Below are 21,740 nucleotides of genomic sequence, written 5' to 3' on the forward strand. Positions count from 1 at the left end.
CGGCTGATGTTAATACCACAGTCTACCAGGGTCAAATCCTCCATGTTTCACTAGACGGCTGATGTTAATGCCACAGTCTACCAGGGTCAAATCCTCCATGTTTCACTAGACGGCTGATGTTAATACCACAGTCTACCAGGGTCAAATCCTCCATGTTTCACTAGACGGCTGATGTTAATGCCACAGTCTACCAGGGTCAAATCCTCCATGTTTCACTAGAAGGCTGATGTTAATGCCACAGTCTACCAGGGTCAAATCCTCCATGTTTCACTAGAAGGCTGATGTTAATGCCACAGTCTATTAGGTTTATTGGTTGTATTTTGACAGGCTAAGAGTTACCACCGAAACACTCTTTTGGCTTCCAAGAGAGAAAAAAAGAGAGAGAGAGCGAGAGAGAGAGAGAGAGAGAGAGAGAGAGAGTGAGAGAGAGAGAGAAGGAATGTGAGCGAGAGAGAAGGAACGAGAGAGAGAGAAGGAAACAGAGAGATACAGCGACAGAGAGACGGAGAGAAAGAAATGGAGTGAAGGAATGAGAGAAGGAGTGAATAAAGGAGTAGAAAGACAGGAATGTAGCTGGCTGCGGTATGAGCGAGGGAAATTTTAGCTCAACTGGAAGAAAATAAAGAAAGAGGGAGGGAGGGTAGGAGGGATGGGATGGGATGGAGGGAGGGTAGGAGGGATGGGAGACTGGCTGAGAGGAGTACCAAGGGATACAAAGACATGATCAAAGTATGCAAGGTTGTTCAGAGCTCTGTGTTTGAGTGTGTTTGACCCTTATTCTGTCAAATCTGTCTCTGTGAGCAAGGAAAAGATCCTTCAGGGGTTTGAGTATATTCATATACAATCTGTATGGATATAGTGTACAGGGTCTGGGTGGGCTGGAGCCCCCATAGGGCTCTGGTCTAAAAGTAGTGCCCTATATAGAGAATAGGGTGCCATTTGGGATGCTGCCTAAGAGTGAGTTAAAACAGCTCTGCTCTGAACCCACTGAGAACTGAACAGTCAGTCAGGCATCTCAAAACAGTAGGGATGGAGGAAGACAGGGAGAGGGGGATAGGGGAGGGAGGGAGAGAAGGAAGGCGGAGGGATAGAGAGAGAGGTATCTGGGAGTATTTTGAGCATGCTCTTAATCTGGAGTGGGAGAGAGAGAGAGAGAAAGAGTGAGAAAGACAGAGCGAGAGAGAAAGACAGAGCGAGAGAGAGACAGAGAGAGAGAGACAGAGAGAAAGTAAAACAGAAAGCAAGAGAAGGAGGAGTGGAATGAGAAATGGCTGAAAGGGGAGATAGAGAGATTGAGGGAGAGAGAGAGAGATGGGGGAGGGAGGTAGAGACATTTCTCCATGTGTCATCATTGCCCCTTGACAAGTGCTGAGCAGTAGGAGGGAGGGGAAGGAGAGAGGGCAGGTGAAACAGGTTTGCTGACTGGCCATTGCTTTGCGCTGACTAGAGGAGTGGATTTCTTCCCCCTCACCTTCCCTCCTTCATCCCCCATTGACCCCATGCTCGTGTCGGGGGCAGAGAATCACATGCCAAGGGTTTACATCCTCCTTAATGGAGATTAGACGGATGCCCTTGATGCTGAACCATCCCAGCGTCGCCTCGCTGCTTATAGTGGGCCACAGCACCCTCGAGTGGCCAACAATGGGTAGTGAAGTTTCCACCTGGGTACAGATCTAGGATCAGCTTCACCTCACCCAATCCTAACCTTAACCATTACACCTGGCTCTGTGGAATGTTACCTATAGATCTAGGTTAGTGCAGGACATGACACCTGGCTCTGTGGAATGTTACCTATAGATCTAGGTTAGTGCAGGACATGACACCTGGCTCTGTGGAATGTTACCTATAGATCTAGGTTAGTGCAGGACATGACACATGGCTCTGTGGAATGTTACCTATAGATCTAGGTTAGTGCAGGACAGTGACATTACACCTGGCTCTGTGGAATGTTACCTATAGATCTAGGTTAGTGCAGGACATGACACCTGGCTCTGTGGAATGTTACCTATAGATCTAGGTTAGTGCAGGACATGACACCTGACTCTGTGGAATGTTACCTATAGATCTAGGTTAGTGCAGGACATGACACCTGGCTCTGTGGAATGTTACCTATAGATCTAGGTTAGTGCAGGACATGACACCTGGCTCTGTGGAATGTTACCTATAGATCTAGGTTAGTGCAGGACATGACACCTGGCTCTGTGGAATGTTACCTATAGATCTAGGTTAGTGCAGGACATGACACCTGGCTCTGTGGAATGTTACCTATAGATCTAGGTTAGTGCAGGACATGACACCTGGCTCTGTGGAATGTTACCTATAGATCTAGGTTAGTGCAGGACATGACACCTGGCTCTGTGGAATGTTACCTATAGATATAGGTTAGTGCAGGACATGACACCTGGCTCTGTGGAATGTTACCTATAGATCTAGGTTAGTGCAGGACATGACACCTGGCTCTGTGGAATGTTACCTATAGATCTAGGTTAGTGCAGGACATGACACCTGGCTCTGTGGAATGTTACCTATAGATCTAGGTTAGTGCAGGACATGACACCTGGCTCTGTGGAATGTTACCTATAGATCTAGGTTAGTGCAGGACATGACACCTGGCTCTGTGGAATGTTACCTATAGATCTAGGTTAGTGCAGGACATGACACCTGGCTCTGTGGAATGTTACCTATAGATCTAGGTTAGTGCAGGACATGACACCTGGCTCTGTGGAATGTTACCTATAGATCTAGGTTAGTGCAGGACATGACACCTGGCTCTGTGGAATGTTACCTATAGATCTAGGTTAGTGCAGGACATGACACCTGGCTCTGTGGAATGTTACCTATAGATCTAGGTTAGTGCAGGACATTACACCTGGCTCTGTGGAATGTTACCTATAGATCTAGGTTAGTGCAGGACATGACACATGGCTCTGTGGAATGTTACCTATAGATCTAGGTTAGTGCAGGACATGACACATGGCTCTGTGGAATGTTACCTATAGATCTAGGTTAGTGCAGGACATTACACATGGCTCTGTGGAATGTTACCTATAGATCTAGGTTAGTGCAGGACATGACACCTGGCTCTGTGGAATGTTACCTATAGATCTAGGTTAGTGCAGGACATTACACCTGGCTCTGTGGAATGTTACCTATAGATCTAGGTTAGTGCAGGACATGACACATGGCTCTGTGGAATGTTACCTATAGATCTAGGTTAGTGCAGGACATGACACCTGGCTCTGTGGAATGTTACCTATAGATCTAGGTTAGTGCAGGACATGACACCTGGCTCTGTGGAATGTTACCTATAGATCTAGGTTAGTGCAGGACATGACACCTGGCTCTGTGGAATGTTACCTATAGATCTAGGTTAGTGCAGGACATGACACCTGGCTCTGTGGAATGTTACCTATAGATCTAGGTTAGTGCAGGACATGACACCTGGCTCTGTGGAATGTTACCTATAGATCTAGGTTAGTGCAGGACATGACACCTGGCTCTGTGGAATGTTACCTATAGATCTAGGTTAGTGCAGGACATGACACCTGGCTCTGTGGAATGTTACCTATAGATCTAGGTTAGTGCAGGACATGACACCTGGCTCTGTGGAATGTTACCTATAGATCTAGGTTAGTGCAGGACATGACACCTGGCTCTGTGGAATGTTACCTATAGATCTAGGTTAGTGCAGGACATGACACCTGGCTCTGTGGAATGTTACCTATAGATCTAGGTTAGTGCAGGACATGACACCTGGCTCTGTGGAATGTTACCTATAGATCTAGGTTAGTGCAGGACATGACACCTGGCTCTGTGGAATGTTACCTATAGATCTAGGTTAGTGCAGGACATGACACCTGGCTCTGTGGAATGTTACCTATAGATCTAGGTTAGTGCAGGACATGACACCTGGCTCTGTGGAATGTTACCTATAGATCTAGGTTAGTGCAGGACATGACACCTGGCTCTGTGGAATGTTACCTATAGATCTAGGTTAGTGCAGGACATGACACCTGGCTCTGTGGAATGTTACCTATAGATCTAGGTTAGTGCAGGACATTACACATGGCTCTGTGGAATGTTACCTATAGATCTAGGTTAGTGCAGGACATTACACCTGGCTCTGTGGAATGTTACCTATAGATCTAGGTTAGTGCAGGACATTACACATGGCTCTGTGGAATGTTACCTATAGATCTAGGTTAGTGCAGGACATGACACCTGGCTCTGTGGAATGTTACCTATAGATCTAGGTTAGTGCAGGACATTACACATGGCTCTGTGGAATGTTACCTATAGATCTAGGTTAGTGCAGGACATTACACCTGGCTCTGTGGAATGTTACCTATAGATCTAGGTTAGTGCAGGACATGACACCTGGCTCTGTGGAATGTTACCTATAGATCTAGGTTAGTGCAGGACATTACACCTGGCTCTGTGGAATGTTACCTATAGATCTAGGTTGCCTATAGAATGGAAGGAGCTCATCTTGTTTAAACAGAAATAGCAGGACAAAGTGACGGTTGCTGGGTAGGTTGTCTTTCTCTTTATTTCTCTCTCTATCTGGAAGAAACAGATTGAAAAACATCCTTAGAGCATATAAACAAACTCTTATTCCTTACATTTCTTTTTATTTCCTGCTGTATTTAATTCAGGTCAAAGTGTGCGTCCCAAAATGGCAACCCATTCCCTATACAGTGCACAACTTTTAACCAGGACCCATAGGGCTCTGGTCAACAGCAGTGCACTATGTAGTGAATAGGGTGTGATGTGGGACACAATCAAAACCCCTATGGCCATTACAGGTGGGAGGCCTTAGGGTAGTCCTACAGTCCTACGGTGTTGACATATCTCCTCACATAGCTAGAGCAACCTTGGACACTTTAGACAAACAGGAACAGAGGAAGTCTCATCACATTGAGCCACAGTATTTTCCCTTCTTTACAACAATCTGTTTCTTTTTAGTTGTCTGTTTATTTCTGTATTTTATTTGTACAGGTGATCCCATTGAGATGAAAGGTTTGTTGAGGAGAGGTCTGTCCCAAGAATATAGCAAGGCAGCATGACCACTGATCGGTGAAAGGACTGGATTGGTTATTGCTTTCAACTATCAAGTCCTCTTAGATTTAAGGCCAGGAAGGGAAGGAAGCTATGCATGTATGAAACAGTTGCCCCTAACAACTGATACAGGGTCACATCTTTTCTCAACTCCCTAATGGTTAAGGTTATGACTGGGTGTAGAGTCACCTGATCCTAGATCTGTGGTTAGAGCCAACCATATAATAAGAATGAGTAGAAAGGAAATCCACATTCTATTCTATGATGCCAACTTCAACCTGGAGCAGGCCCAGTCCCTTGTCTTCTACTCAGTCCCGCCCCCTGTCCCCTTCAGAGCCAGCCATTGGTGGAGAAGTCCAGTCTGAGCTGCTGTAATTCGGCCTCTGAGAGAGGTTGAAGAGGAGAGCGACAGGTGCCGCCGTGGTAACCAAACCACTCCATCGCCTGCTTGAGAGCGGGAACGCCAAACTTCCTGGTCACCTAACAACAACAAAGAGAGGAGTGGATGTGGTGGGGGGGGTGATGTTATGCCAAGAACTTAACCCTGTTCTTATGTCACATTTACTGGTTGTAGGGTTTAATGTAGCTTTGTGTTCTGACGCTACCGTACCTGTCAAGTCCCCTATTGAAGGGTAATGTAGCTTTGTGTTCTGACGCTACCGTACCTGTCAAGTCCCCCATTGAAGGGTAATGTAGCTTTGTGTTCTGACGCTACCAAGGTACCTGTCAAGTCCCCCATTGAAGGGTAATGTAGCTTTGTGTTCTGACGCTACGTACCTGTCAAGTCCCCTATTGAAGGGTAATGTAGCTTTGTGTTCTGACGCTACTGTACCTGTCAAGTCCCCCATTGAAGGGTAATGTAGCTTTGTGTTCTGACGCTACTGTACCTGTCAAGTCCCCTATTGAAGGGTAATGTAGCTTGACTCACAGCTCTGTGACAAAATTATGCACGGTTATTTAGGGCTATGTAGGTTCACTCAAAGCTGTGCTGGACTCTATGTCACTCCTATGTTGGGGTATGTCACTGTTGTGTAGGGTTATGTCACTTTCATGTAGGGCTATGTGGGGTATTGTATGGGGTATTATGGGGTTGTATGGGGTATTGTATGGGGTATTATGGGGTTGTATGGGGTATTGTATGAAGATTGAGGAGGAAAACATTAAATGTAATCCATCACATAACTAAATGTGGAAAATGTTAAGGGGTCTAAATACTTTCTGAATGCACTGTATGTAGGGTTATGAAGCTTCACTCACAGTAGTGTTGAGCTCTATGTCTTTGCCCTCTCTATGTCACTCTTATGCTACTTAGGGCTCTGGAGCTGTCATGAAGTCACTATGTCAACTCTTATGTAGGGTTACATAGGGTTTATGTAGCTTGACTTACAGCAGTGTTGGGCTCTATGAGGCGCTGCTGCAGAGCACTGGCTTCTTCCCACCGTCCCGACACACACAGCTGCTCCAGCTCACACACCTCACGACCCAGAACGTTGGCAAGCGCACACACACCGCCCACACAACCTGCAACACACACACACACGCACACACACACGCACACACACACACACACACAGTATTAGTACTATTAGTATTAGTACTACTTGTCAGTATTATTGATCTGAAAACACAGCTTTAACACTCACACGTGACCTGCTCCTTCATATTCCTACTATTTGACTGACAGCTTATGGAAGCATATCTAACTGTAAGGATTGGCAGTTGGGCCCTGGGCCCGTGCGCGTGACTGACATCCCATATGATTTCCTCAAATATGCATTTTGATAGACAGCCATATGACACACCCCTTCCTTCAGCATCTTGAGGTAGATGAAGGAGCTGTGGATCTCAACATCGCGCACGCACACACACACACACACACACACACACACACACACAATACGTACTGTACACAGACAGTACAGACACACCCACCAAATCCCAGTCACATGATATTAGTCATCCTGTACTCCTCCTCTCTGCAGATCATCTATATTACTGCTCCATATAGGACACATCACTACTCTGTACTATATTACTGCTCCTTATAGGACACATCACTACACTCTGTACTATATTACTGCTCCTTATAGGACACATCACTACACTGTACTATATTACTGCTCCTTATAAGACACATCACTACACTCTGTACTATTACTGCTCCTTATAGGACACATCACTACACTCTGTACTATATTACTGCTCCTTATAGGACACATCACTACACTCTGTACTATATTACTGCTCCTTATAAGACACATCACTACACTCTGTACTATTACTGCTCCTTATAGGACACATCACTACACTCTGTACTATATTACTGCTCCTTATAGGACACATCACTACACTCTGTACTATATTACTGCTCCTTATAGGACACATCACTACACTCGTATATATTACTGCTCCTTATAGGACACATCACTACACTCTGTACTATATTACTGCTCCTTATAGGACACATCACTACACTCTGTACTATATTACTGCTCCTTATAGGACACATCACTATACTCTGTACTATTACTGCTCCTTATAGGACACATCACTACACTCTGTACTAGAGTACTGCTACTTATAGGACACATCACTGCAGTCTCTACTCCGCTGTAAACTAGTCATCTCTGTATACCCGTCGCAAGACCCACTAGTTGATGCTTATTTATAAAACCCTCTTCGGCCTCACTCCCCCTATTTGAGATATCTACTGCAGCCCTCATCCTCCCCCATACAAACACCCGTTCTGCCAGTCACATTCTGTTAAAGGTCCCCAAAGCACACACATCCCTGGGTCGTCTGTCTTTTCAGTTCGCTGCAGCTAGCGACTGGAACGAGCTGCAACAAACACTCAAACTGGACAGTTTTATCTCCATCTCTTCATTCAAAGACTCAATCATGGACACTCTTACTGACAGTTGTGGCTGCTTTGCGTGATGCATTGTTGTCTCTACCTTCTTGCCCTTTGTGCTGTTGTCTGAGCCCAATAATGTTTGTACCCGTTTGTTCTGCTACCATGTGTGCTGCAGCCACGTTGTGTTGCTACCATGCTGTGTTGTCATGTGTTGCTGCCATGCTATGTTGTTGTCTTAGGTATGTCTTTATTTAGTGTTGTGTTGTTCTCTTGTCGTGATGTATGTTTTGTCCTATATTTTTATTTCATTTATTTTTTATTTTTAAATCCCAGCCCTCGTGCCCGCAGGAGGCCTTTTGCCTTTTGGTAGGCCGTCATTGTAAATAAGAATTTGTTCTTAACTGACTTGCCTGGTTAAATAAAATAATCTATATTACTGCAGCATACACCCCATCAGATTATTATCACATTTCACCTGTGTAAATGTGAGCTGAGAGAGAGAGGAGAGAGAGAGAGAGAGAGAGAGAGAGAGAGAGAGAGAGAGAGAGAGAGAGAGAGACAGCTCTGTAGGACAGATACTGTATAATACAGAGACAGTATATTCTGACAGAGAGAACGACTCATTAGTCGGAGGTTCATACTGTATATAGCTCTATTCTCTCTATCCCCTAAGGTTTTCACATATTCATACATGTCTGCAGTACAAAGTTGGGTGGTACTAGCTAGCATAGGAGAGAAGTGCTGTTTGGTACCCTACACCCTGTGATATAACGCTAAGTGATTACCAGAGAGGGAATTGAGATGGTCAATGTCAGTTCCAAGTTCTAGGTTCTACGTTTGTGGTTCTTAAACTCTACATTCTATGTTGTAGGTTCTAGATTCTAAGCTATAGGGTCTGTGTGCTAGGTTCTAAGTTCTTACCCACGGAATACGCCGCCATGAGGAACCCAGCGGAACCCGCCAGAACCTGAAAATCCTGCGGCCGTTTGTGAACGATCAGAGCGATCCTGGTGATCTGAGGAACGACAGGAGAAAAACCCAGGGATGTAAAAAGGAGAGAAAAACAGTGGTATGCGTCCCTATAGGCCCTGATCAACTGTAGTGCACTTTATAGGGAATAGGGGTGGCATTTGGGATGCCGACAGCATGTTCTCCCCATCACTCCGCCCTGCTGTCAGGATGAGGACTGTTATCAGGAGGAGCAGTAGGCCAGTAGTACCAAACAACTCTCATCACTAAATAACTACTGAAAAATAAACAGAGAGAGAAAGAGAGAATGGAACGAGAGTTGACAGGTGAGAAGAGATACTTCAAAAGAGGAGATGAAGGGAGTTTTCCATGCAATATTCATCCCTCTCTATTTTTGTTTTATTCTCTTGTCAGTCAAGACATGAACCACCGTTTTCCAAATAAACTTGAAATGCTGCGATGTTCAAAGGATACATAAATACACACACACACACACACACACAGTGGGAAAACCCACTGTGTGTGTGTGTGTGTGTGTGTGTGGCTGTGTGTGTGTGTGTGTGTGTGTGTGTGTGTGTGTGTGTGTGTGTGTGTGTGTGTGTGTGAGGACTCACGTCTCCTCCGCTGTCCTTGAGTCCCAGTATGTTAGGGTGTTGGGCCAGTCTCACCACAGCATCAACAGGAAGGTCCAGACCTGTGTTAGCCGGGACATTGTACAGAACTACTGGTACTGGACTACTGTCTGCCACCTGCAGGGGGAGACAGAGAGACAACACCGGGACCAAACACAACCCCGGTCCAGGCCATAGAATCAGAATAATTATGTATCTATTGCATTCTATTTCTATGGTCCAGACTGCATGGATTCAGAACAGATCAGAACTATGACATATATATATTATGACATGTGGTATATATTATGACATATGGTATATATTATGACATATTGTATATATTATGACATATTGTATATATTATGACATATTGTATATACACTGCTCAAAATAATAAAGGGAACACTTAAACAACTGAATGTAACTCCAAGTCAATCACACTTCTGTGAAATCAAACTGTCCACTTAGGAAGCAACACTGATTGACAATAAATGTAACATGCTGTTGTGCAAATGGAATAGACAACAGGTGGAAATTATAGGCAATTAGCAAGACACCCCCAATAAAGGAGTGGTTCTGCAGGTGGGGACCACAGACCACTTCTCAGTTCCTATGCTTCCTGGCTGATGTTTTGGTCACTTTTGAATGCTGGCGGTGCTTTCACTCTAGTGGTAGCATGAGACGGAGTCTACAACCCACACAAGTGGCTCAAGTAGTGCAGCTCATCCAGGATGGCACATCAATGCGAGCTGTGGCAAGAAGGTTTGCTGTGTCTGTCAGCGTAGTGTCCAGAGCATGGAGGCGCTACCAGGAGACAGGCCAGTACATCAGGAGACGTGGAGGAGGCCGTAGGAGGGCAACAACCCAGCAGCAGGACCGCTACCTCCGCCTTTGTGCAAGGAGGAGCAGGAGGAGCACTGCCAGAGCCCTGCAAAATGACCTCCAGCAGGCCACAAATGTGCATGTGTCTGCTCAAACGGTCAGAAACAGACTCCATGAGGGGTGGTATGAGGGCCCGACGTCCACAGGTGGGGGGTTGTGCTTACAGCCCAACACCGTGCAGGACGTTTGGCATTTGCCAGAGAACACCAAGATTGGCAAATTCGCCACTGGCGCCCTGTGCTCTTCACTGATGAAAGCAGGTTCACACTGAGCACGTGACAGACGTGACAGAGTCTGGAGACGCCCCGTGGAGAACGTTCTGCTGCCTGCAACATCCTCCAGCATGACCGGTTTGGCGGTGGATCAGTCATGGTGTGGGGTGACATTTCTTTGGGGGGCCGCACAGCCCTCCATGTGCTCGCCAGAGGTAGCCTAACTGCCATTAGGTACCGAGATGAGATCCTCAGACCCCTTGTGAGACAATATGCTGGTGCGGTTGGCCCTGGGTTCCTCCTAATGCAAGACAATGCTAGACCTCATGTGGCTGGAGTGTGTCAGCAGTTCCTGCAAGAGGAAGGCATTGATGCTATGGACTGGCCCGCCCGTTCCCCAGACCTGAATCCAATTGAGCACATCTGGGACATCATGTCTCGCTCCATCCACCAACGCCACGTTGCACCACAGACTGTCCAGGAGTTGGCGGATGCTTTAGTCCAGGTCTGGGAGGAGATCCTCAGGAGACCATCCGCTACCTCATCAGGAGCATGCCCAGGCGTTGTAGGGAGGTCATACAGGCACGTGGAGGCCACACACACTACTGAGCCTCATTTTGACTTGTTTTAAGGACATTACATCAAAGTTGGATCAGCCTGTAGTGTGGTTTTCCACTTTAATTTTGAGTGTGACTCCAAATCCAGACCTCCATGGGTTAATAAATTGGATTTCCATTGATTATTTTTGTGTGATTTTGTTGTCAGCACATTCAACTATGTAAAGAAAAAAGTATTTAATAAGATTATTTCTTTCATTCAGGTCTAGGATGTGTTGTTTAAGTGTTCCCTTTATTTTTTTGAGCAGTATATTATGACATGTGATATATATTAAGACATGTGGTATATATTAAGACATGTGGTATATATTAAGACATGTGGCATATATTAAGACATGTGGCATATATTAAGACATGTGGCATATATTAAGACATATGGTATATATTAAGACATATGGTATATATTAAGATATATTGTATATATTAAGACATGTGGTATATATTAAGACATATGGTATATATTAAGACATATGGTATATTTTGTAATGACCCTGGGTTTATAAGCGCGGATATCGACTCTGCCACTGGAGCATGCTTTTGCAGCACAGTCGATAGAAAGCTGGACTTAGGGCTAGAAGGTCTAGGGTTCGAGACCTGCTCCCTGCTGTTTCATTACAATATTAAGAGATATGGTATACACTACTACCGTTCAAAAGTTTGGGGTCACTTAGAAATGTCCTTGTTTTTAAAAGAAAAGCAAAATTTTGGCCCATTAAAATAACATCAAATTGATCAGAAATACAGTGCAGACATTGTTAATGTTGTAAATGACTATTGTAGCTGGAAACGGCTGATTTTTTATGAAATATCTACATAGGTGTAGAGGCCCATTATCAGCAACCATCAGTGGCACGTTGTGTTAGCTAATCCAAGTTTATAATTTTAAAAGGCTAATTGATCATTAGAAAACCCTTTTGCAATTATGTAAGCACAGCTGAAAACTGTTGTCCTGATTAAAGAAGCAATAAAACTGGCCTTCTTCAGACTAGTTGAGTATCTGGAGCATCAGCATTTGTGGGTTCGATTACAGGCTCAAAATGGCCAGAAACAAATAACTTTCTTCTGAAACTCGTCAGTCTATTCTTGTTCTGAGAAATGATGGCTATTCCATGTGAGAAATTCCCAAGAAACTGAAGAACTCGTACAACGTTGTGTACCACTCCCTTCACAGAACAGGGCAAACTGACTCTAACCAGAATAGAAAGAGGAGTGGGACGCCTCACAAGTCCTCAACTGGCAGCTTCATTAAAAATAACCCGCAAAACACCAGTCTCAACGTCAACAGTGAAGAGGCAACTCCGGGATGCTGGCCTTGTAGGCAGAGTTCTCTATCCAGTGTCTGTGTTCTTTTGCCCATCTTAATCTTTTATTTTATTTTGCCAGTCTGAGATATGGCTTTTTCTTTACAACTCTGCCTAGAAGGCCAGCATCCCAGAGTCGCCTCTTCACTGTTGACGTTGAGACTGGTGTTTTGCGGGTACTTTTTAATGAAGCTGCCAGTTGAGGACTTGCCAGGCGGCCCAACCTGTTGCATATACCCTGACTCTACGTGCAATGAACGCAAGAAGTGACACAAAGGCATTTATGTTTATGGTTAGGTACATTCGTGCAACGATTGTGCTTTTTTTCGCGAATGCGCTTTTGTTAATTCATCACCCGTTTGGTGAAGTAGGCTGTGATTCGATGATATATTAACAGGCACCGCATTGATTATATGCATCGCAGGACAAGCTAGTTAACCTAGTAATATCATCAACCATCTGTAGTTTACTAGTGATTAAGTGAAGATGGATTGTTTTTTATAAGATAAGTTTAATGCTAGCTAGCAACTTACCTTGGCTCCTTGCTGCCCTCGCATAACAGGTGGTCAGCCTGCCACGCGGTCTCCTCGTGGAATGCAATGTAATCGGCCATAATCGGCATCCAAAAATGACATTTACCGGTTGTTATGAAAACTTGAAATCGGCCCTAATTAATCGGCCATGCCTATTAATCGGTCGACCTCTAATAGAGAGGACAGCTGTTCTGTGTGAAGAAGAATAAGAAGAGGAGAAGAAGAAGTAGTAGAAGTAGTAGTAGGTGAAGTAGTAGAAGTAGTAGAAGTAGTAGTAGGTGAAGTAGTAGAAGTAGAGGAAGTAGTAGTAGAAGTAGTAGAAGTAGAGGAAGTAGTAGTAGAAGTAGTAGTAGAAGTAGTAGTAGAAGTAGAAGAAGTAGTAGTAGAAGTAGTAAAAGTAGTAGTAGAAGTAGTAGTAGTAGAAGTAGTAGTAGAAGTAGTAGAAGTAGTAGAAGAAGTAGTAGTAGAAGTAGTAAAAGTAGTAGTAGAAGTAAAAGTAGTAGTAGAGTAGAAGTAGAGGAAGTAGTAGTAGAAGTAGTAGTAGAGTAGTGTAGAGTGGAAGTAGTAGTAGAAGTAGTAGTAGAAGTAGTAGAGGTAGGAGAAGTAGAAGAAGTAGTAGAAGTAGTAGAGGAAATAGTAGAAGTAGTAGTAGAAAATCAGCTGACCTGTGTGAAGTGGTGAACCAGCGCCCTGCTGTCCATCATGCCCTTGTAGAAGCATGGCGTTACCACGAGAACCAGGTCTGCCCCGCCCCGCCATCCTCTCTGTCATCACTACCGTAGCTTTGGTGGCTGAGGGGAGGGGGGACAGGGGGAGAGGGGGGAAAGCGAGGGGGAGAGGGAAAGATCGGGGGTGAGGGAAAGGTTAGAGAGGAGAGATAAGGGGGAGACAGAAAGAGAGAGAGTAAGAGAAATAGGGAGGGAGGGGGAGGGAGGGAGGGAGGGAGGGAGGGAGGGAGGGAGGGAGGGAGGGAGGGAGGGAGGGAGGGAGGGAGGGAAAGGAGAAGAAAGGATAAAGAGGGAGAGAGAGATGGGAGAGAGAAAGAAAAGGGAGAAAAAGAAAAGGAGAGAGAAAGAGATTTATTCAGATCCATGTTTACAACACTATTCAATTCCATTAAAGGGCTTCATTGGCATGGGAAACATATAATTACATTGCCAAAGCAAGTGAAGTAGATAATAAACAAAAGGGAAATAAACGAGGAAACATTACGCTCGAAAAGTTTTAAAAGAACATAAGACATTTCAAATGTTATATTACTGGCTATGTACTGTGTTATAACATCTCTAGGTAGGCTAAGTGCACCATGTTAATGTCATGTTGTAACCTATACAATATAGGAAAGTGGCCATCCTTTTCAGTCGTTAACACTGGGGCATTACAGGGGCATGATGTGGTAGCAATGACCATACAGCCCAATAAAAGATTGTGTTATTGGGTTTATTGGACAACCATTATCAGCCAATAAAACCACATGATATTAAAACTCTGTAGCTGGACTGAGAGGTAAAGTGTCTCCTGAAATAGTCAAAATCACAGTATTCACACTTCGCACATGAACACATTTTTGCTGTAAAATTCAGTAGTCATGTTTCATATGGTTCCTATATGTGGTCATCGGTCAGTTACATTAATGAGAGTCAAATGGTCTTCTTCTCTGTCACACAGAGCCTTACATTCACATCCGGATCCTGCCATGACCAGTTTGTCTGTGGGCAGTGCCAGTCTGACCCTCCTCACCACCTCTACCCTCTCCTCATCCGTCAGGTAGGGATACTCTCCATTAGAGCCCTGCACCACCAGACCTGGAACACAGAACATCTTCATCATCATGTTTGCACCAATCAAGTGGTGAAAGAACAGCGCCTAGCCCTGAAACGTCAGTATACAGGAAAACGCGACTGACCGTGGGAATCTGCCAGAGGGCACCAAACACCCTCCGCTGGGGACTATATCAATCTATTGTACCTTGCCTGCAAACGTGCACCTCTGCGCCTGAGTCGGACCTTGCCCCTGGGCCTGGCCCTAACCAAATGAACTGGCTGACAGTCTATATGACAAACACGAGGCCACCGACACGACCACGGTATTACCTCCTCAACGCAATATATAGTTTTAATTGTCACAATTAGGCTATAGGCTACTCTTAGGACACTTTCATCGGGAAACGCAAGATCTTTAGACTACATGGACTAATACGCATACAAAATAATTAGATGTACGATCCTCAGATCATGTTGTCTTCATTTTCATAATTCATTTCGATTTGCAAAGAAGACAGTATAAAAACTTGAACCAGGATAAACCAGTCTGTCATTGCAGAAAATACTTTGTAAATTGTAATTACCTTTGAAAGGAATCTTTGCATATTTCTGCAGGTTTTCATCCAGTTTCTGATAGTCCACGTCCTCTTTCTGAGTGAACGGCGTGGCTATGGGCGGGTAGATCCCCCCGATGTCCACTCTCTGTCCAGCCGCAGCGCTTTGGGTTCGGCTCTGGGTCCTAGTTGGCTTCCACAGCACAGAGGCACCACGTCTACACACTGCTGGACCGACTGTTCGGAGAGTTTTGACACCGAACATCGTGTCAAATGGAACCTCTGTATTTTGGCTACAGAAGCGGGTGGGTTGACAAAGTACGGTGGCCGACACCAACAGATGTAGCACAGACTATGTCAGCCCAGTTAATATACAACGACGCTCTCTAAATATTGACAAAAAGTTAAGGGGGGTTGACATTTTCCCAGCTTTGGAAATCAGGTGGCCTTCCTCAGCGAGTCTAGTAATACAGTACGTTACCCATGTTTATTCTATGCGCTACAGGTCGAGTTGTTTCGCTCCCAAGAATATAGGCCTACACTCTCCAAAGTTGCCGATCTCTATACACTTTCAGTTCAATATCACTATTAGGACATTCTCATTTGCACATTGAATTAAGACATACCGGTGAATAAAATATTTGCATTTCAGTGGGGTGTAGGACCTAGGCAACTTTCAAGCTGGTTAGGCAGCAGCGCAGGCTTGCTTCAGTTTTGGCAGAGAGGAAGAGGTAAAGAGAGGCCCAACTCGGCAGAAAATCGGTCTCCCTCCAGCAGGTGACGTTTTTTCGCACACCAAGCAAGGAGTTTTTGTTTGGCGGTCAATGAGTGTCGAATTTGGTCAACAACAAACAATGAATGAGCTTATTAACCTCACGTGTGCTACGTGAGGTTTATTTGATTGAATAGACATTTTGGAATGCTTAAGTTGTCAGAGTGTGCTGATATAAGTAGCACACGTGCCATCACCGTAATTTAGAGAAAAATCACTTTATATCGCAGTTGTCTCGAGATGGCTATGCATATTCATGTTATGAGGCAAGTGGCATAGAGTCTCTCCATTGAGCACAGCGGTTGACGTCAACAACCCTCATCGAATATTCAAAATAGTATTAAAATAATGAGATGTATCCATCCACTAATCTAAAGAAAGGGGATAGACAGCCCGCTGACGCGCTTTGTGGACAACGACTAACATTGTCAGGGCGGAGAGAGAAGTATATTGTCAGTATATCCGTAATCTTTCGTTTTTGTGAAGATCCGCGCACGTCATGCATGGACCACCAATAAAGAGCAAGACAGTTATAAAATATAGTTACTATTTTTGATGTTTAGAAAAACAAACCTCAGAAAGTAGGCTACTTAGGCTACTTACCGGTATTAGAACATAAGAGTGATAATGTTTTTGTTAAATGACCAAATCTCGCATATCCATATCCATATCCATATGCAAATCATACCGTTTCTTCGGAACATATGTGATTTAATTTATTATGAGGACAATGGATCATGAATCTATAGAATATGTGATATTACTACAGCTATGACCAGGGCTTCAATCAGTTATAGGTAAAGATGGATACATTATCAAGAATTATTGTTAGCACATATATTATCATATGTTGTACAATACCGCCGTCTTCTGGAGATTAGAGCCGATATATTACAATCCTGATATTATGTCTACACACAAAACAACTCACAAGTGATCCACGTTTAAATCTCAATAGTCCTAATTCACAAAATTGTTTTGCTTTACATCAGATTACTTTGCATAATGCCAGGGTTGTGGGTTCGTTTCCCACGGGGGGCCAGCACAGGAAGAAAAAAAAAGTATGAAATTGTATGAAATGTATGCATTCACTACTGTAAGTCGCTCTGGATAAGAGCGTCTGCTAAATGACTAAAATGTAAATGTCTTTAAAAATATATATATTATTAATATTATCCTCAAACTAAACCAGGCACTGGTTCTAGATATGCTCTTAGAAAAAAGGGTTATTTGGGGTTCTCTATAGAACTTTTAGGGGTTTCATACGTGAAGCAAGCGATATAACCCTTTATGGTTCTATATAGGACCTTTGTGTAGTCTGGAGGCATAATCACCATTCTGAGCATGGTCTGTGTGTCTGACAGACAGGTGAAAGAAGGAGTCCCGGCCTTGGCGCTGATCAGGGAGAGCTGTTTACTGAGCCAGGCTGTGCCTCGGCCAGCTCTACACAACAATATACTGCTCCTCAGCCTTTTGTTCATGTATGAGAGAGAGAGAGAGAGAGAGAGAGAGAGAGAGGGGGGGAGAGGGGAGAGAGAGAGAAAGCGAAGGAGGGAGATAGGTAGGATAAAGAGAGAATTGGGAGAGAAAACAGGCAGAGCGCGAGCGAGGAAGAGACGAGTGGGAGACAGAGAGAGGGGGAGGGAGAGATAATAGTTTCATAAAAGCCACATCCGATCCACGACATTCTTTTAGCAGTTATTTTTGTTTCCATTCCGTCTGCCCGCAATGTGTTGTTATGGGAATATAACAGAGAGACAGACAGACATACCAGTAGGATGACTATGCTGTTTACGTAATTATAAACCCACTGAACAAAAACATAGACATCTTTGGAATAATGTTTTTAGTAGGTGCAGTGCAGGCAATAGCATAGGCTGCTATTTGTCCGTGCGCAAAAACAGATTCAGATTGGGTGTGGAGAGTAGAATAGCTAGACAGAGTGGGGGGACTTTGATAAGGAATCTGATAATTAAGTCTTATAACGTTTCCCACATTTCCCACAATTACTGGCGATGGGAAGCAATCTGGAATGGAAACTTCCCGTGTTCTATTTTTGTGTCTCAGTACGTGTGCCTTTTGGCATTTGTAGCCGGCATCTTCGTGCAAAATTGCATTACGTCACTACATCATTCTGGTGAATTCTCTCTCCCACCAAAAAAAATGACTTGACTACAGGCGGCCAGCCAGCCACCCGCCCCGTTAGCTGCGTGGTGTAGTAGAGTAGAGAAGCATCATCAGCATCAACAACAACACCGGGAAATGCAGCTACTGTAACGGAACTGGTCCCCCTCCCACCACGGGCAGATGGAGCGTGAGCTCGCCACCGCCACGTGACTCGGTCGATTCGCATCTGTAGTGTGGCGGAGAATCTCACTCTGCATCATGGCTGCGGAAGATGCAGCTGCCCGGTCCCGAACCGCCCCCCTCTTCCCCAGGGTACCGCTCACCCCAGCCCGGCTGCTGTTCCTCTCTCTCCTCTCCCTCTGCCTCATCCCCTCCCCGTCCCTCGCCCTGCTCGGCTTCCGTCCGGAGGAGACCGGGGGAGAGCTGTCCGTGGACGACGGGGTGCTGAAAGCCACGGAAGGAACCCGCTTCATGCTGCGGGTCTACTACGCCTCATCCCCACAGAGGCTCAACCGGACCGCTGGGGCCAGAGCCAACGCCGCTCCCTGGATAGCATTTATCGAGGAGCCGAGGCCGGGGAGAGAGGGGCAGGTCCACCCGAAGCGCAATATGTGCATGGATAAAAACGCCAGGAGCTCGGATATTGAGATCTTGGGCTCTTTCAAGTCCGCTTCGAGTCAGAACTCCGTGTTGGTGGAAGTACTGGCTAAGAACCTGCGCAGGGGAGAGAAGATGAAGTACTATTCGATGTGCGCCTTCGACGGGTCCAAATGGGAACACTACCGGACCCGGGATTTCTGGGTCGCCGTGGTGGAGCGCGGGGCCGAACCGGACCTCTGGCTTCAAGTGTTAGTGTCGGTTCTGTTACTGGCCCTCTCGGCACTCTTCAGTGGCCTGAACCTCAGTCTGCTCGCGTTGGACCCGGTGGAGCTCCAGGTTCTGCAGAACAGCGGCACGGACAAGGAGCAGAAATACGCGAGGAAAATCGAGTCAGTGCGGCGGCACGGTAACTACGTCCTGTGCACTTTGCTGCTGGGCAACGCGCTGATCAACGCGGCGCTCGCAGTGTGGATGTGTCAGATCCTGGGGATGACCTGGTTGTCCACCATTATGTGCGCGTTTGGGATCTTTTTCATTGGGGAGATCCTGCCACACTCTGTTGCGTCGCGGCACGGCCTGGCCATTGCGTCCAAAACCATCTGGGTAACCCGTCTTCTCATGGTTCTCTCCTTCCCCATCTCCTACCCCATCAGTAAACTCTTAGACTTCATCCTCCACCAGGAGATCAGTAACTTTTATACGCGGGAAAAACTCCTTGAGATGCTGCGGGTGACCGACCCGTACCACGACCTGGTTAAAGAGGAGCTCAACATCATACAGGGCGCGCTCGAGCTCCGGACCAAGACCGTAGAAGATGTTCTGACTCCGCTAACCGACTGCTTCATGCTCACCTCGGAAGCGGTGCTGGACTTCAACACCATGTCGGAGATTATGCAGAGCGGCTACACGCGGATCCCAGTGTTCGAAAACTTGCGGTCGAACATTGTGGATATTCTGTTCGTGAAGGACTTGGCGTTCGTTGACCCGGATGACTGTACCCATCTGAAGACCATAACACAGTTCTATAAACACCCCATGCACTGTGTGTTCAACGACACCAAACTGGATGCCATGCTGGAGGAGTTCAAGAAGGGTAAGGAGAGGGGGAAGTAAGATCACCCAAGAAACTCTAGAAAAGATAGTACGATTGTGTGTCTCCTCCCTCACTCTCTCTATATTTTCCTCCCTCACTCTCTCTATATTTTACTCCCCCCCTCTCTCGCTCCCCCCACTCGCTCTTCTCCTCCCCCCCACTCTCGCTCTTTCTCCCCTCTCTCTCGCCCCCTCCCCTCTCTCTCCCTTCTTGGCCAGTCACTGGTTTAAGCTCCTATTGTTCATTTCATTTCCATAAACGACAACAGTTTACATGTTGGGCCAACCAGTGTCAATGTCGTCTTATAAAGTCACTTCAGTGAGATTCTCTCTGTGGAAACAACTGTTGTCTGATCATAAGAGGCGCTGTACCATAGTGTGACTAACAGGGATATCCCATCCCAGTGATAGTCTACAACAAAGGGAATAGGGTGCCATCTGGAATACATACTAGGAATAGCCTATTCCTAATGGGCAGTTTATGATGATATGGGCAGGTAAGGTGGCTTGGTGGGTGTGTCTCCTGTTGACCAATAGCAGGTAGCCATGTTGCCATGTGGTCTGTGTCTGTTTATGGGGGAAGAAGGCAGTGTCAGCGTTTCTCATGTTGTTGCATGCAGAGGCTGTGCTAGAGAAACACATGAAGGACACCTTCAATAGAGGTATGTGTTTACACTGTCTCGACCCAAATTCATAAAGCATCTCAGATGCTGCATCTCATACTGATCTTGGGTCAGTTTCTCCGTTTAGATCACATAATGAATTAGATTACATGGACAAGAGGGACCTGATCCTAGATCAGCACTCAGTATAATCCACACAGACGAATAGATAACAAAATAGTGTGTGTGTGTGTGTGTGTGTGTGTGTGTGTGTGTGTGTTTAAGAGAGAGAGAGAGAGTTTTGAATTGAATTGAGAGCACAAGTGTGATAGAGAGATAGAGGGATGAGAATGTCATGGTGACACAGAGAGAGACAGAGAGAGAGACATAAAAAGGCTGTTATCTTTAGAATGTCCTTTCCTGTCATGACACCCCCTCCCCTCTCTCTCTCCCTCCCTCCACCCCTCCATCGCTCCGCCCCCCAGAGAGAAGACATGAAATATTCAGAGAACACTTTCGCCCTCTCTGCCTCCCTCTCTCTCTCTCTCTCCCTCCCTCCCTCCCTCCCTCCCTCCCTCCCTCCCTCCCTCCCTCTTCATCTGTCCTCTGTGGTGCTGCATTCAACACAGCCACTGTGTGTGTGTGTTTATGAGAGAGGGCATGACTGTGTGCATTTTCCGTATATGAGAGAGAGAGAGAGACAGAGCGAGAGAGAGAGATTGACAGAGAGACAGAGAGAGAGAGAGAGAGCATGACTGTGTGTGGTGATGCTGCAAACCCATTTAGTCAAACCAAAGCAGAAATCAGCAAAGCACCAGTACAACAGACTACTTCCTCCCTCCCTCCCTCCTCCCTCCCTACCACAGTGACTGTAGCCTTTATGAGCAAGTGCACAAGAGTGTATTCCAACACTGAGCTAAAGCCTAGAGGCACTAGGTGTGGGAGCTGAGCTAAAGCCTAGAGACACTAGGTATGGGAGCTGAGCTAAAGCCTAGAGACACTAGGTGTGGGAGCTGAGCTAAAGCCTAGAGACACTAGGTGTGGGAGCTGAGCTAAAGCCTAGAGGCACTAGGTGTGGGAGCTGAGCTAAAGCCTAGAGACACTAGGTGTGGGAGCTGAGCTAAAGCCTAGAGGCACTAGGTGTGGGAGCTGAGCTAAAGCCTAGAGGCACTAGGTGTGGGAGCTGAGCT

The 21,740-nt window shown here is 45.7% G+C and overlaps 2 pseudogenes; one reads left to right on the forward strand and one right to left on the reverse strand.

Moving 5' to 3' along the window:
- Positions 1-4,523: 4,523 nt before the first annotated feature.
- On the reverse strand, positions 4,524-15,865 carry LOC123744755 (4-hydroxy-2-oxoglutarate aldolase, mitochondrial-like; annotated as a pseudogene).
- Positions 15,866-17,790: 1,925 nt separating this feature from the next.
- The window catches only part of LOC106591326 (metal transporter CNNM1-like), a 28,136-nt pseudogene continuing 24,186 nt past the window's right edge, over positions 17,791-21,740 (forward strand).

Source organism: Salmo salar, chromosome ssa09 (genome assembly GCF_905237065.1).
Source record: "Salmo salar chromosome ssa09, Ssal_v3.1, whole genome shotgun sequence".
NCBI classification, from domain to species: Eukaryota; Metazoa; Chordata; class Actinopteri; order Salmoniformes; family Salmonidae; genus Salmo; species Salmo salar.